Source organism: Leptonychotes weddellii, chromosome 5, assembly GCF_054177405.1.
Source record: "Leptonychotes weddellii isolate Sample4059 chromosome 5, ASM5417740v2, whole genome shotgun sequence".
NCBI lineage: Eukaryota > Metazoa > Chordata > Mammalia > Carnivora > Phocidae > Leptonychotes > Leptonychotes weddellii.
In genome coordinates, this window is record NC_138373.1 from 137,395,102 (window position 1) to 137,412,021 (window position 16,920).

At 41.4% G+C, this 16,920-nt stretch overlaps 1 protein-coding gene across 2 annotated transcripts in view; it reads right to left on the minus strand.

Annotated features, from left to right (window-relative positions):
* Window positions 1–424: 424 nt before the first annotated feature.
* Window positions 425–16,920, minus strand: part of NTN4 (netrin 4) — a 137,449-nt gene continuing 120,953 nt past the window's right edge. For both annotated transcript variants that reach the window (XR_014145862.1, XM_081822217.1), the window contains one exon: window positions 425–3,931. The gene's annotated coding sequence lies outside the window, so the exon portion shown is untranslated. The remainder of the gene's footprint in view (window positions 3,932–16,920) is intronic.

Below are 16,920 nucleotides of genomic sequence, written 5' to 3' on the forward strand. Positions count from 1 at the left end.
AGCTCAGGTCATGATCCCAGGGTCCTGGGATCAAGCCCCCAGTTGGGCTTCCTGCTCAGCGGGGAGCCTGCTTCTTCCTCTCCCACTCCCTCTGCTTGTGTTCCCTCTCTTGCTGTGTCTCTCTCTGTCAAATAAATGGATGAAATCTTTAGAAAAAAGTGATTTGGAAGTTTATGAATAGGAAAAGTCTTTAACTTTGATTGTAATACTGCATAATAAAGTGTAATGTTATTTTATGCTCTTGTTTAGTAAAACATTTTTGTATACATTTAATATATTGTTTTTTTTTTAAACTGCATTGTATTGATGGTGTCTCTCTGACCATTGATGCCATTTTAGAATCAAAGAATTTGAAATGCCTCTTTTCCAGGTATGGATTAGGACTCCTCTGTCTGCTAGTTCTTGCTTTTTTCCTTGGGGAGAGCCGTTGTGTTCTACTTAAGCAAGATTCACTACATTGTCTGAGTTAGGACCAAGAGAATTACAGGAAAGGGGATATAGGCCTTATCTTTATCTTACAACAGAGGAGAGACTATAAAAAGAACTGGATTAGACTTGGTGAAGCTGAGTTCGGACTGTTAATGCCTGAGCTGTGATGTTATTTGGGAAAGGAATGACCCAGACTTTTGAAAATATATTGAAGTGATATCCTTGAGACTCTCAGAGCAAGATTATACCTTTGTGAGTGAGGGGTAGTGGTTTCCATGAGGACAGTGGGAATTCCGTTGTCACTCATCTCAGAGAGGCAAATCCTGGGACTGGAAATAAGGCAGGACTTGGGTGAGCCTTAGACTGAAGGCAAGAGAGAGAACTCTTCTCTTACTGGACTTTTTGGCATTTTGCTTGGGCTTGGCTGCATGGACATGCCAGTACGCTACCAGTGGTGGGGGTGAGTCAGAGTTTGCCACATGAAGGCAGGTTGAAATCTAGGCATGGAGGTTCCCTGAGGCTCCCTGAATGTTGGCTTCTTGTCCTGTAGGCTCTGGGAGAAGCCATATCTTATAGCAGAAGTAAATTACTTCTCATGCCAGTGATTCAAATATTGGTGTGCATATTATCTCTTGGGGAGATTTTTATTGATGTAGATATCTGAGACCCACTTCCAGAAATTCTAATTGAATAAAAGTGTGAAGTGGGGCCCTTAACCTTGTTTATAGCAAACACTCCAGACAATTCTAATGCATTTAGTTCACATTTTAGGAGATACCCTTAGGCTCTCTTCCAGTTGGCCACTTTTGAACCTTGGTTGAAGTCTCAATAGAGGTGGTAGTCTGTTGTGATGAAACACTGCAAGGACCTGTTACATGCTTAAAAAGATGTGGCAAAGGGGGGAAGGTGATGCCTTATCCCCAAGGCCAGAGCAGTAGGAGTAGTGGTGGTGACCAAGATGAAGAAAGCCATGCTTAGTAGAGTGGCTGTCTCATGAGGGACATTAAGTGGTGGCAAGGTTGAAGTCTGCAAGGATTTATCAGGGGGGGGAAATAACAGGAAATAATTTTGGAGTCAAGGATCCACCTGGTTTAGGGTAAAAGGGCTTGAGAGCATAGAGGAGTTCCCAAAAGTAGAAAAGACCATTCTTTTCCCTCCCTACTCCACACCCAGATGTTAAGTAGCCGGTAAAGACTGACTTCAGTATCCCTCAAGACAATGTGACACTGCTGCTCTTGGGAATCATTCCTATCAGCCAGAACTTCCCTGGCAGCTCCTAGTGGTGCTGCTGGTCTTGGGGACTTTCTCAGGTTTTAATGTTTGGTAACCACTCCTCAGCCCCCTTCCCAAATCTCCTCAAGCAACACAGTGACTAGAAATGTCAGTCACCTCTGGAGAGTGCTTGGGTTGGCCTCACCAGTTTGGGACTCCACTTGTCTTCCAAGAAATTATTTTTTTAAGGTTACACAAGAGGAGCAGGACTGTGGAGTGTCCTGTGTTCTCTGTCTTCTTCAGTGCAAGGCTCAGGGATAGCTTCCCTTTCTCTCCCTTGGCTCAGGAAACATTCTTGAATTTTTCATAGGTACCCCCTTCCCAGTGTTCCTCCCACGCTGCAGGGTGTTGATGGTAGAACCTGTCACTTTCCACTGGCAAGACCCATTCTCAGGGGTCTAATGATCTTGGCAACAGCTCTAATTTAGCTCTTTCTGTGTTGCCCTAAGTACTGGACCACAGAGGCAGACTGGGCGCAGGTACTACTGTAGGGATGGGTCTCAGGGAACCTGAAGGTAGATTTACAAACTAAATCTTGCAAATCATCCCCAGGAAGCACAAATAATATCAATTTCTAGGTAAGAATAAGTGAAAAGAAGGTTTTTCTATGTTAACATCAAAGAAAGGTGATTTTGACCTTTTGTTCTCAATAGATTGTTTGCTTGAGTTAAGAAATGTTCACATGGAATAGTTGTCATTAATATGGGTGACCTAAAGGTTAATATAGCTTAGGAAATGCTTTTCATTGTTCTGTATTGTTTGTTTCCCTTTTGTGAAATTCTGTGGCCAGGGAACTGCATAGTTCCAGTATGCGGTCCAGTAGCACATTACTAATTGCATTCTTTAAGATACAGATTTATGTTGGTTTGTTTAGCCATACCAGGAGGGAAACCAGTGTAGGGGGTTATAAAACGTCAAGGTTATAAACTTCATGGGGCTTTCAGGCAAACGAGGAATTTTTATTAATTCTTTAAATGCAAATGGCCAGTGATATCTCCACTTGTCACACCCCCTGCAGCGCTCCAGGTAGGAAAGGATTTCAGCCTGCTCAGTTGGGGGCCAAGTAGAGAAGAAAAAAAAAAACCTGATTATTCAGAGGCTCTTTGTTGTCAAATAGCATAGCTAACTATGAAAGATCCCCCTCTTCCCCTGACTCCGTCCTTAAAAGAAAGTGTATCAAATACAGATGCAAAACAGAGGAACTGTTCTCATTTTGTACCCCCTGGAAGGACACATTTTAGAATGAAATCAGCAAGTACCTTGGCAGGCACCCAAGATATCAGGTAAATTGTTAACTATCTGACTATTCTTTTATAAGAGCAAAATTGAGTGTGATATTAAAGCAAAACCTCTTTATTTTAAACTAGTGACTCATAGTCCCATTTTAGATGCCCCTAAATACTCCTTCCCAAGAACTTATAAAAGTGTGCTTTTCTTTTTTTTTCCTTTTTGTACAATAGGAGCAAAAGTCCAAACCTAGAATGACAAATCAACATGTATCAATCACCTTCCTATTCTGGTCAAGGGCATATTGGGTTACGTGAAAAAGATCCTAAGTCTGTCTTCTTGTGATCAAGTCAGCATGGGATGAACTTTTCATACTTTACGATATTATCTGTAGCCAAATATTATTCCTGACCCGGGTTTTTGTTTCTAATCACACAGTAGAGATTTAAAGGTTAACGAAAGAGGAGATTGTTTTATACCAGTAGTTTTCAACCTATTGGCTCAGGACTCCTGAGAAACTGGAGAATTAGAGACAGGGTTCTCTCTAATTGGCATGGTTTCTTGTTTTTTTTATTATGGTAAACTTTAAACAACATAAAATTTACTATTTTAATGATTTTTAAATGGACAAGTCTGTAACATAAGTCATCATGGTTTCTTAATGGATACTAGGCCACAATACTAACCTGGGGATCCTAACTAAACCTCACAGTGGTCTTCATAGTCCTACAAAGGTTGGAAACCACTCACGTTCAGTTTTTCTGACAGGAAGTTATCTCTTCTTGATAATTTTCAGTGTCATATATCTTACCTCTTCAAAGAGTTTCATGATTAATTTGATAAAAGCATTAGAAAAGGGCACCTGGGTGGCTCCGTCCATTAAGTGTCTGCCTTCGGCTCAGGTCATGAATCCAGGGTCCTAGGATCGAGCCCCATGTGGGCTCCCTGCTCAGTGGGGAGCCTCCTTCTCCCTCTGCTGCTCCCCCTGTTGTGTTCTCTCTCTCTCTGTCGGATAAATAAATAAAGTCTTAAAAAAAAAAAAAGCATTAAAAAATGTTCTTGCTTAAGTACTGAGATGAAATTTGTCTTCTTGTATTTTTCCATTGGTCTTAGTGATTCCAGTTTGAAGAAACAGAACCAATACATTATGCTTTTTTTTTTTAAGGAACAGCCCTATCAGTCGCCACTTTTCAGGTTTTTTTTTTTTCTTTTTAAAGCATCTTATTATAGAATCTTGGTCACAGCTAACCAAAATTCCTCCTATTGAGATTTGAAATTGAAAGATTAAAAATTGCACTGCTTTCTATCAATTCCAGGCCTTAACAAACATGAATAGCTATAAAAAGCATTTGTAGGTTGAATGGATTGGGCTTGTCTTTTCCACACCCCAAAGACCAAGCCCAGTCGAACAGCTCAGCCTTGTGCTTATGTGGGAAAGGCCTGATCCAAGACAGAGCCTCCTTCACTCCTCCTGTCAGTACTGATGAAGCACATACTGGGCTACCCTCCGCCTCCCCACTTCCCTCCAATCAGCCCAGCATGTAGGAGACTTGAAGTTTTTCCCCACAATCTTACATGTGCCAACTTTTAAAGATTTGTTTACTTATTTTAGAGAGAGCAAGCACGCATGTGTGCGCTAGTGGGGGGGAGGGGCAGAGAGAGAAAATCCTTAAACAGACTCTCCACTGAGCATGGAGGCCGATGCGGGGCTCCATCCCATGACCCATGAGATCACGACCTGAGCCAAAACCAAGAGTTGGATGCTCAACCAGGTGAGCCATCCAGGTGCCCTACATGTGCCAACTTTTATTTTTGTTTATTTATTTAAAGATTTATTTATTTTAGAGAGAGAGTGAGAAGTGATGGGGGGAGAATCTCCAGCAGACTACCAGCTGAGCACGGAGCCCAATGCAGGGCTTTACTTGGGATTCGACCCCACGACCCTGAGATCATGACCTGAGCCGAAATCAAGAGTCGGATGCTCAACCAACTGAACCACCCAGGCACCCCACATGTGCTAACTTTTAAAGGCATCTTTGAACCTAAAGCTATCACTATAATTTCTTTTCCTTCATTTCTTCCCTTTCTTCTATTTTCCTTTTCATCAGATATTTGGGATACTTAAAAACAAAGCAAAACAAAAATGTTCTTTCTTTCTCCTATTTTCTTCTCCTGTCTCTCTTTTCTCTGCACCATCCTGCCTTGTGTCCCATAGACCACTGATTTCCTTTTGTGGTTTGTTTGCCAACAATAACATCTTTCTGAATTATCCATCTTAATTAAAAATGAATGTCAGTGTTAAACCAGACTCCTGGCCTCACATTTTGATGAAGAATTAGTATACTCAGAACACAGTGGACCTAGGGCTAGGTCACACTCTGATGAATGCCCAAGGAAGGTTGATTATTGAGTGAAAGACAAAATGACAAAACAAGCTAGTTGGGGTTGCCAGTCCATACTTGGCTATCTCTTGTGTTTCCCTGATTACCAGAGCCAGAATTAGCTATGAGTGGGAGACCATGCTTTCTTTTTCCAGCTCCCACCCCATGTTGACTCACATGGACATTTCAAAAGATTCCCCAAGTCCAAAATAATTTGTAATGAATACAAACACTTCATTTATAATTTTGGCCTTTTATTAAGGTCTATAAAGGAATGTTGTATTTGATGGTTAAATAATGTGTATGGGAACCAATATCTAAATTTAAGTTTTGACTTGCTTCCAGAAGTCAATTCTTGGTCAAGATCTTGAAGTAGTTACTTCTGCAAGTGATCCTTTGACAAAACCTACTCATACCATGATATAGAATCAACAGGAGCTACATTTATCTTGCTTTTTTCCTCTTATTTCAAAAAATCTCTTCTGCTCATTCAGAATTTATCAGTATCCCTTTAATTCTTTTGGGTATTGTTCTATTGAATTACCTGAAAGAATTGATGAAAGCCAACTAGCTCTAGTTAGGACTCCAGAGTTGAATTTATCTCAGCTAATCCAATTGGGCCATCAGTTTTAAGGTCAGTATAGGCTTTCACAGTAATAACTGACCTGTCCCCTTTCACTAGGACAAGAAATATTCTTGTAATTTCTTATCAACAAAGAAGAATTTCTGATTGCTCTTTAACAGAAAACAGGAAATTCTGTTGGTCATTATTCCATGGTGATCATCTAAATACACATCTGAGATTGGTCCCAGAGAATTCTAGGACTGGAAGAAAGCCATTAGGTCTTACGGTCTATTTCATGACAGTCCTTTATGTCCATCTTAAGGAGTTTAAGGCCATCTCTTTATATTAAGTGTATTTTCTCTACAAGAGTTGATAGTGTTAACTTCCTCTCTTGGGAGCAGAAAACATTCCCCTTACTCCTCTTTGAAAGCACTTGGGGTGCTCGCTTTGGCAGCACATATACTAAAATTGGAATGAAAGCACTTGGAATGTGTCTATAGTGTAATAAGTAGGTTTGATGTCCTTTGCCTGTGGAGGGAACATTACTAACCTGTCATTGATAGAGCATATCCTTCAAATGACAATTTCTTCCAAAACAAGTCATGGGAGGAAAAAAAGGAGGAGGAACTGTCACAGATAAAAGGGGACTTGAGAGCCATATCAGCCAAGTGCAATCTATGGGCTTGGTTTCAATCCTGATTTGAGCAAAACAACTGTAAAAAGATATTTTTGAGACAGCTGAAAAATTTGACCACGGACTGCATACTAGATGATACTAAGAAGTGATTGTTAGTTTTGTTAGATATGTTCATTGTATTGGGTTGTGTTAAAAAAATTCTTTTCTGTTAGGGATAAAAACTGAAGTATTTATAGCTGAAATGAAAATATATTTGGGGGGGGCTGGGTGGCTCAGTCGTTAAGCATCTGCCTCTGGCTCAGGTCATGATCCCAGGGTCCTGGGATTGAGCGCCCCACATTGGGCTCCCCGCTCAGCGGGAAGCCTGCTTCTCCCTCTCCCACTCCCCCTGCTTGTGTTCCCTCTCTCTCGCTGTGTCTCTCTCTGTCAAATAAATAAATAAAATCCTTAAAAAAAAAAAAAAGGAAATATATTTGGGATTTGCTTTAAAATATTCCAGAAAAAATAAGATGAAATAAGATTGGATAAATGCTCATTATTAAAACTGTATACATGGGTCTCGTTAGAGAACTTGCTTTAATTTTGTATATCTTTGAAAATTTCCAAAAATGCAAAGTTTTTTTTAATTAATTTGTTTATTTTTTTTTAAAAAATCCCAGGTCCCTGGGACCATGATCTGAGCTGAAGGTGCCTGACTGAGCCACCCAGGCGCCCCAAAGTTTTTTTTAAAGAGAAAGAGTACATCCTTTATTTTCCCCACTATTAATTTGTTATTGTTATTATTCTAGAAGCAGAGAAGAAATATTATCCAGTCTGGGTCTTGCCTTTATTATTTTTGATAATGATAAAATAATTCAGTAATTAATCACTAAATTAATTAATGGTTGGTTATTTTTATTTTTTAGTGCTAATAAAATACAGTAATATTTTAGGTGCTTTATACATATCTCATTTAATTAATAGCTATAGAGCAGGTTATATTATTCTCCTTTTTAGTTGAGGAAACTGAGTTTCAAAGAGGTTATATAACTAGTGCAAATATAATAGAATGAGCTGGGGATGGAGCCTGAGGTCTGGACACAGATCTGTCTAATTCCAAAGCCCATGTTCTTTGTACTATTGCCCTACCACTCATTCTGTTTGTAGTTTGGGGCCTTGCTGCCTAGAGGCATCCAAGTCAACTGGCTAATTATCAGTAGAACTCTTAAAACATAAACCAGTATGTCACTGTGCTGAAAACCTCCCAAGGACTTCCCATCTCACATAGAGTAAAACCCAAAATGTTTATAGGATCCAAAGGGCCTTTCATGGTTGTCTCCCTCCTTGCCATCCATTCCACCTCATCTCTTTTAACTCTCCCCTTTGCTTACTCTGCTGCAGCCATGCGGGCATCTTCAGTGCTTTTCACGAAATGTACAGAGCAATCTGCTTAGGCCCTTCACTTGGGGGTCTTCACTCTGGCTGAAATGCTCTTTCCCCAAATAGGACATGGTTCACTTTCTTCTCCCTCCCCTCTTTTCCTTCAGTCTTTGCTCAAATGTCTTCTTATCAGAGAGCACTTCCCTGACCATCTAAATAGAGGAGCACCACCATTGAAGTTTTCTCTTTTCCTCTTATCCTTCTTTTTCTTCACAGTGCTTATCACTACCTGACGTTATGTACTTACTTGTTTGTTTCCCCTCAGTAGAATGTAAACTCAGTGAAGAAAAGGGATTTTGTCCGTTTATTCACTGCTCTATCTCTAGCACCTAGAACAGTGCCTGACACATAGTAGTTGCTCAGTAATATTTGCTGAATCACTAAATGACTGTCAGCCTCATCAGCCCAGTGATCTGAGTCACCTGGTCACATACATCATGCCCAGGCTGGATGACCAACTGAGATGGAATCACTGATGAAACCGGCGCCCCCTCTGATGTCCTGCGTTCTGATGTGGACATTGTGGAAAGATTAGCATTTGCAGATCCATCATTTCCTAACTGCCAACTATGAGCAAGTTTCTTAACTCTTTTTAGTTTTAGTTTCCTTATATGTAAAGTGAGATAATAATTATTAAACAATTACATGATTCTTAGATACTTATGTAGAATATTCAATAATTTGTCCAGTTCAAATCTTCTTTTTATGATAAATAAGAATTTCCTCCTTAAGTTCTAAAAACTTTCATAATTCCAGACATCTGATCAGGCAGCCAAGAGCTCTGAAAGGCCTTTGGCTGGAAACTGAGGATTTATTAAAGCCAATGTGCTCTCCCTCTTGTTTGAGCATGTAGATGACATGGAATAACCCTTCTGATTTATTGAATTAGTTTTTCCAGCGTTGTTTAGGCTGCCGCATGATCACTTCCCAGTTTGATAAGAATCACTTCATAATGGGGATTAGATGGTACAGAAAGACAGTGGTCTCTGGTAGATCTATCACATTCTTTTTTTTTTTTTTTAACCAAGAATCTCCAGCATGCCAACTTTGCACAAAGGCTTATTGTTGTTATAATTTTCCAGGACTTAATAAATTAGCCATTGTTATGAGATAACTTCAAAACATTGAGAGATCCTGGCTGGAAAAAAAATTTTTTTTAAATGAAGCAAAAGTATGGATACAATGATAAAAAATTTTTTTAATACCATGTAGTATTTTTTTAAAGTTTGAGTGGAAAGTGGTAGAACCACAGGAATGTACATTAACAAAAGCAATAAGCTAATTAAATAACACACAAATGTTGTATTGTCTGGGTACTAATGCTTGAAGGTCATGTCTTAGTTTATAATAATGAAGGGAATCTATTAAGGGAGGATTATTTGACAGGAATCTTTCTGTTCTACAAGTTATGTGTAGGTTAAGATAATCAACAATTCTTTTTTTTTCCATATGGGTAGAACTATAAAGAAGAGAAATCTCTGCATTATACATTTCTTGCTTATTATATGATGGTATTTAGCTCACAGGATCTTGGGAAGAAAAGAGAAGAAGCAAGAAGAGAAGAGGAGAGGACTGTGCTCAAGGGACATTAAGTTGGGGGTTAGTGTTCTAGTGAGTTAGCTCTAGAGAGGGAGACTGAGCCTTGAGCAGGTTGCTGGGGTTTAATACCTAACAGAGCAGGAAGCAAAGGAGCACTGAGCCATGTGGCACTTTTCCCTGCCATCTCTACACAAACAGCAACAGTCCAAAAGCACGAAGGTAGGTCTGGCACCTGGAGCTGGGTTTCCTGGTGACTCTATCAGTGTCTTGACATTTGGTCTGTGTTTACAGTCTAAGCAACAGATAGGAGGTAATGAAGCAAAGGAGGGGAGCACAAAATAATGACCATAACATAAAGGTCCTGTTTACTCTGAGCTTTTTGGAGGATTCAAGAGGGATGGAGGAGTTAGCTCTATTGCATCTGCTTTTGGTTCATCTGTGGCCCAGGCTTGCTCCATTCAACAGTCCACAGTTACCCAATGTTGCTCCATAATTACTGGAAGGCAGTGAGGGCTGTGAAAAGCATGTGATATAATCATGCTTTCAGGGAAACCTGTTGGGACTAGTGTTAATAGCTGGCTGCCAAGATCTCCTTGATATTGGGCATGAAGAAGGTGCTCAATAAATATTTGAAGTGACTTGACTCTGACACAGGCTCTAGTCATGGACTCCATTTCTTTACCAATGTAACCCATGGCGTTATAGGTCTATGTTGGAGAAACCAAGAGATACTCAGGGCCGGTTTTCTCACGTGTTCCTGTTTCATCAGGGGGTAGTAATATGGACAGGTGGAAGTCATGGAGGAAAGGCAAAAAACACATTTTAAGACATGAGGCTAAAAAAGAGTCAGTAGGCCCATGTCCTGTCTCAGAGACCCAAATGACAGAATCAAGGGTCAGCTTTGAGTGTGACTGTGGTGTGTTCCTTTAAGCTAGCTTCCCTACTATGATATTTTAGGGCCTTATGCAAGTTAAATTCAAGAAGGTTGTTTGAAAAAGCTATAAGATACGATCTATGCAAGCAATATTGGATCCTTAGTGGAGTAAATGCCATGAGTCACTCTTGACAAAGATAGTGTGGAGCCACTCTGAGAACTGTAACTAACTCCTGAGGCAACAAAGGACATCAGAGTTTACCAGACTTTTGCCACTAGAGGGATGTATGGATGAAGGGAATAGCCTGGAGCATCAGCCTTGTACTCCCCTCTGGTCCCTGTCAGACAAGAGTGATTCAGTCTAGTAAACTCTGAAGTCAGTCACATAATGAAATATGTGACTGAGAGCAGAGGCCAGAGTTAAAGCTGCTTCTGAAGGTGCCTAATGTAATGTGAGAACAAGGAAGCTCTGAGTTGCTCTGTCATCAGGTGGGCAGCTTTGTTACACTTGGCCGTATTTCCAGAGCAAAAACTAAAGGAAGAGGCAGAGATCACAAACGGATTCTGTGGCCAGGAGATGCAGCTAGAACCCAGGAGTGGTGCAATCTGAGAGAGTTCATGTGTCACTACCAATTTCCCAGTGAGCGCTATGGCCAAATGAAGTACCATTGAGGTCAGGGAAATAAATTTTTACTAAATGGTAGTGACCGAGAAGAGTTAGCAATTTCTAATTTTGCCGACTCCAGTCTTTTGTTAACAGTGTAAATCAGCGCTAAGGCAGAATATTTGTTTCCACCTTGTCTTTTGTGATTTGAACACTGATGTCATTACTTCCTAATTTCCAATTTTATATTTTTCTCCATTTCCTGCTAGCACCAGTCAGCTAAAGAATATTTGGCAACAGGAAAATACCATGCATAGCAACTGAAGATGTATGTGTTAGGGAAAAACATGATGGCCCTATAAAATTAACAAGAAGAATCCTGGCATATATCTAATAATGACTTCTCATTTTAAACCCTAGCTCATTTCAAGTAATCCTTGTGTTCTAGAAACAACACCTGTTCATCTTTCTGTAGATCTGTTGGAAGTCCAGGCATGAGAATGTAGGAAAAAATTTCCAATCCAAATTACTATGTAATACCAATGGTGATATTTCACTATGTGAGACATTTGTTGACGTATTTGCCTTTTAGTCTTCTTGGAAAATGGTGCAGATTGAACGACATAGTAGACAAAGTGGTTGCTTTTTAAGATCATTGCTTGCTCACACCCTATCCCTACCTCATCCCCCTGCTAAGAGTCATTAAGGGGCCAAAAGGAACTTCAAGTAGGAAGAGCATTTGCACAGGGTAGATAACAAAGGTCAAGCCTGAGATGAGGAGGACTAGGGAAAGAATAGAGCCTATGTTAGTAAATTGGAGGATACCAGCATGTTCTGAACTCTGTGAACTTTCCAGTGTGCTCTGGGAGAATAGGCAGGGATGGGCTGAGGGAAGGAGAGCAGCAGGGACTGGGGGGAACAGGTCTGAATAGCAGCCTGGAATTGTGAACAAGCCAGGCTGTGGTTTCATGCTGCCATCTGAAGCCCATTGGCAGAGGAGTTTCCTACATGGACACAAAAGGAAAGGTTATACTTCTAAATGAGTGAGTGCTGAGATGGAAGGTGGAGGCAGAGGGTCAGGACCCAGATTTTGATTAGAAAGTTATCATAAGTCAACTAAGGTCAGCCAGGCAAGGAAGAAGCAGGCAAGAAAGATTTTAATAGTAACAAGCATCAGGAACTTGATCTAGGGAACTTAAGTCTCTCTCAGAGGTGAGGATCTGAGCAAGAGGTCTGAGTAACAGAACTAGGATAACCTGCTTCTTTGTCACCAGTCTCCTCTCTCTCAAATCCATCTTACACTGCATTTAGATCCCAAACTTGATATTTATCTCTCCTCTGCTCAAAAAGCTTTGAACGATTCCCTGTTGTTTAAAGACCAAGTTCCAACTCCCTAGGCAGGTGTTGAAGAACTTCAACAGTCTGGCCTTAACCTAATAAGCACTCAACTTCTTATTCCACCATTCCTGACAGAGTGGTGTGTTTTTGTTTTGTTTTGTTTATTGTCCAAACATAATTTGTTTTCTTGCTGTCTGAGAACCCAGGATGAAACAGCGGGGTTTTACCCTCTCACCTGTCCTGGTGTCCTGTTATGGAACACCTAGATTGGTGGACCATGTTGTCAGTTACCATAGTCCTCTCTCTGTTCACATCCCCTTGATATCTCGGCAACATCTGGCAGTCTCCTTGAAACACTGTTCTCTCTTACTTTTCTCATGTTCTCTTAATTATTCTCCAACTGCACCTGCTCCTCCTAAATTCTTGCTGTTTTTTCCTCTTCTGGTTGACAGGTAAATGCTGAAGTACCTTGGGAATTTGTCCAAGCCTGGCTCTTTTTACTGTTTACATTCTTACCCTGGCTGATCTCATCTGTGGTGGACTAAATTACAGACCCCAATTTCGCTCCCCCCAATTCCTGAATTCAGGGTGTCGTCATAGGCTGAGTCTTGGCCATGTAACTTGCTTTGGGTAATGATATACTGGTGAAATTAAAGGCATATCATGGGCCCAGCACTTTTTAAAAAGTTGAGATATAATTGACATGTAACATTGTATAAGTTGGGATGCCTGGGTGGCTCAGTTGGTTAAGTGGCTTCCTTCAGCTCAGATCATGATCCCAGGGTCCTGGGATTGAGCCCCGCATCGGGCTCCCTGCTCAGCAAGAAGCCTGCTTCTCCTTCTCCCTCTGCCGCTCCCCTTGCTTATGCTCTCTTGTTCTCTCTCTGTCAAATAAATAAATAATATCTTTAAAAAAACATTGTATAAGTTTAAGGTATATGATGTATTGATTTGATACATTTATATATTGCAATATCATTACTACTGTGGATTTAGCTAACAGTTCTATCACTTCATATGATTATCTTTTTTGTGTGTTAAGAACATTTAATATCTAGTCTCTTAGCAGCTTTGAAGTGTATAATACAGTATTGTGGACAATAATCACTATGCTGTGCATTAGATCTCCAGAACTTGCTCATCTTCTAGGTGCAAGTTTCTATCCTGTAACAACATCTATCCAACTCTCCCACAACTTGGCCCCACGTAACGACCATTCTATTCTGTTTTTATGAGTTTGAGTTTGGTTTTTTTAGATTTTACAAATAAGTAAGATCATACAGTGTTGGTGTTTCTCTGACTTACTAAGCATAATGCCCTCAAGTTCCATCCATGTTGTCACAAATGGTAGTATGTTCTTCTTTCTCATGGCTAAATAATGTTCCTATATCTATATCTATATCTAGAATATATAGATATATTCTTTATCTACTGAAGGACACTTAGGTTGTTTCCCTATCTTGGTTATTGTGAATAATACTGTAGTGAACATGACAGCACAGATATCTCTTTGATACCTGTTTTCATTTCCTAGGACTTTCTCAAGACCTTGAATGTTTCCTCTCCCTCACTTGAGCCTCTGCCATTGCCTGTCTGGCCTGCTGGTCCCAGGAGGATGAGGCATACAGAGTACAGACACTCCCCTGGCCCTACAGATAGAAGCAGAGATGCCTCGATTGAACCCCAGCCAATCTGCAGATGTGAGCAAAAATAAATTATTGTTGGGGCACCTGGGTGGCTCAGTCGTTAAGCGTCTGCCTTCGGCTCAGGTCATGATCCCAGGGTCCTGGGATCAAGCCCTGCATCGGGCTCCCTGCTCAGTGGGGGCCTGCTTCTCCCACTCCCACTCCCCCTGCTTGTGTTCCCTCTTTCGCTCTGTCTCTCTCTGTAAAATAAATAAATAAAATCTTAAAAAAAATAAATTATTGTTGGGGCACCTGGGTGGCCCAGTTGGTTAAGCATCTGACTCTTGATCTCAGCTCAGGTTCGATCTCAGGATTGTGAGTTCAAGCCCCATGTTGGGCTCCATGCTTAAAAAAAATTACTGTTGCTTTATGCCACTGAATGATAGTAATGGTTATGTAGCAGTAGCAAACTAACATATCATCCATTTGCCTATGATTTCCAAATATAAATATTTAGCCTTCCACCTCTCTTCTGTGCTCCATACTTGTATATACAGTTGACTACTTGGCTTCTCTACTTGATGTTTAATAGGCACCTCAAACCAAAAAAATCTAAGCTAGGATTCTATATTCATCCCTAAATTTGCCTTTTCCTATCACCATCCTTCTGGTTGTTCAAGCCAGAAAACTAGGAGTCATTTTGGATTCTCCGTTCTTTCACTTTCCACATTTAATCCATTAGTAAGCCCTGCATAGTTTCCTACAGAGTTCTGCATGTAAATACATCCACTTTTCTCATCTTCATCAGTATACCATCTCTTGTCTAGAAAAGTTCAGTAAGGTGCGCCTGGGTGGCTCAGTCGTTAAGCCTCTGCCTTCAGCTCAGGTCATGATCCCAGAGTCCTGGGATTGAGCCCCGCGTCGGGCTCCCTACTCCGCGGGAAGCCTGCTTCTCCCTCTCCCCCGCCCCCTGCTTGTGTTCCCTCTCTCACTGTCTCTCTGTCAAATAAATAAATTTTAAAAATCTTTAAAAAAAAAAAAGTTCAGTAAACTTTTAGTTGGTCTCTCTGCCTTCACTTTTCTCCTTTCTTCCACCCATTCCCACATATCATCCAGAGTGATCTTTTATTTTTTTTTTTTTCAAAGGAATACAGTGACTATTTTTTTAAGATTTTTATTTATTTATTTGACAGAGAGAGACACAGCGAGAGAGGGAACACAAGCAGGGGGAGAGGGAGAGGGAGAAGCAGGCTTCCCGCCGAGCAGGCAGCCTGATGCGGGGCTGGATCCCAGGACCCTGGGATCATGACCTGAGCCAAAGGCAGACGCTTGATGACTGAGCCACCCAGGCACCCCAGTCTTTTTTTTTTTTTTTTTAAGATTTTTATTTATTTGACAGAGAGAGACACAGCGAGAGAGGGAACACAAGCAGGGGGAGTGGGAGAGGGAGAAGCAGGCTTCCTGCTGAGCAGAGAGCCCAGTGTGGGGCTCGATGCCAAGACCCTGGGATCATGACCTAAGCCGAAGGCAGATGCTTAATGACTGAGCCACCCCGGTGCCCACAATGACTATTTTTTTGAAAGATTTTATTTATTTATTTGAGAGAGTGAGAGCACGCAAGCATGAGCTGGTAGAAGGGGCAGAGGGAGAAGAAGACTCCCTGCTGAGCAGGGAGCCCGATGTGAGGCTCGGATCCCGGGACCCTGGGATCATGACCTGAGCTTAAGGCAGATGCCCAACCGACTGAGCCACCCAGGTGCCCCAAGAGTGATCTTTTAAAAGAGTAAATCAGATCCTTCCACTTCCTTCTAATTGCTGCTCATCGATACTGAGAATAAAACCCAAACTTCTGAAGGTTCTCGTGTTTTGGCCCCTGCCTGCCTCTTCAAACCTCACTCTATACCACTCTCTGGCCTCACTGCTCTTCTTTTTGCACTTCAAACTGTCAGCGTATTCTGACCTAGGGGACATGGTACTGGCTATTTCCTTTAATAAGAATGCTCTTGCCCATCTATTTATATGGCTGCCGACTCCTCACTGTATAGTTCTATCAGCCTGAATAGGACCTCCTCAGAGAGGCCTTCCCTCACCACTTAATTTTAGGTGGCCCCTCACCCTTACTGTCCTGTCTGCTGGGTGGAATGCAAACTGTGCTGTGCTGCCCTAGCCTCCGCAGTGCAGGCTCTGTTGCCCCTGCTGTTGGCAGTCTTCGGCTGTCAGCCCTTTGAGGGGTTGCTCCAGCGGCAGAGAGCAAGGCCACGCCCCTTCGCAGGGTGGCCCGCACCCAGCGGGGGTCTAATGGTCAGGACAACTGTGAAGGGTCATTCCACTTGAGCGTTCCCTAAGGGGTGGGCTGAGGCTGTGGTTGGGCCGCGGTTGCCACCAGCTTCTCTCTCTGCTGGCTTCTAGTTCCGTCTCCTCTCTCCCACAGGTGCCGATTTTAAGGATTCTCCTTAGTAAACAGTTTGCCTTCTCAACTCCACCTCAGTGTGTTTCTCAACACCAGGGAAGCCTTAGTTTCTTCATCGTGTTTAAAATGATTTGTAATGATTTTCCTGAATCCTTGGTAGGCTGATTGTTTCTCCTACTAGAATGTAAGTTATAAGCATGCAGAGATCTGACTTTTTCACTGTTGTATCCCCAGTGTCCTGAAGCCTGGAACATTATCATCATCATAAAAGCAAATATCTTGTATTTATTATATGCCAGGTGCTGTTCTAAATACTTTACCTATATTAATTTACTTCATCCTCACAACAACACTGTGAGTTGGCTAGCCCAGGGTCACACAGATAGTGACGGAACTAGTTTTTGAATCCAGGCCATCAGAATCTGGATTCTATGTACTTAACCAATCCATTATGCTATTTTTTTTTTTTTTGCAGGAGCAGCAGCAGCTGTTCAATAAGTGAGAATGATTGAATAAATAAAGAAAAGGGGGTGGGGTGCCTGGGTGGCTCAGTCAGTTAAGCATCTGACTCTTGATCTCAGTTCAGGTCTTGATCTCAGG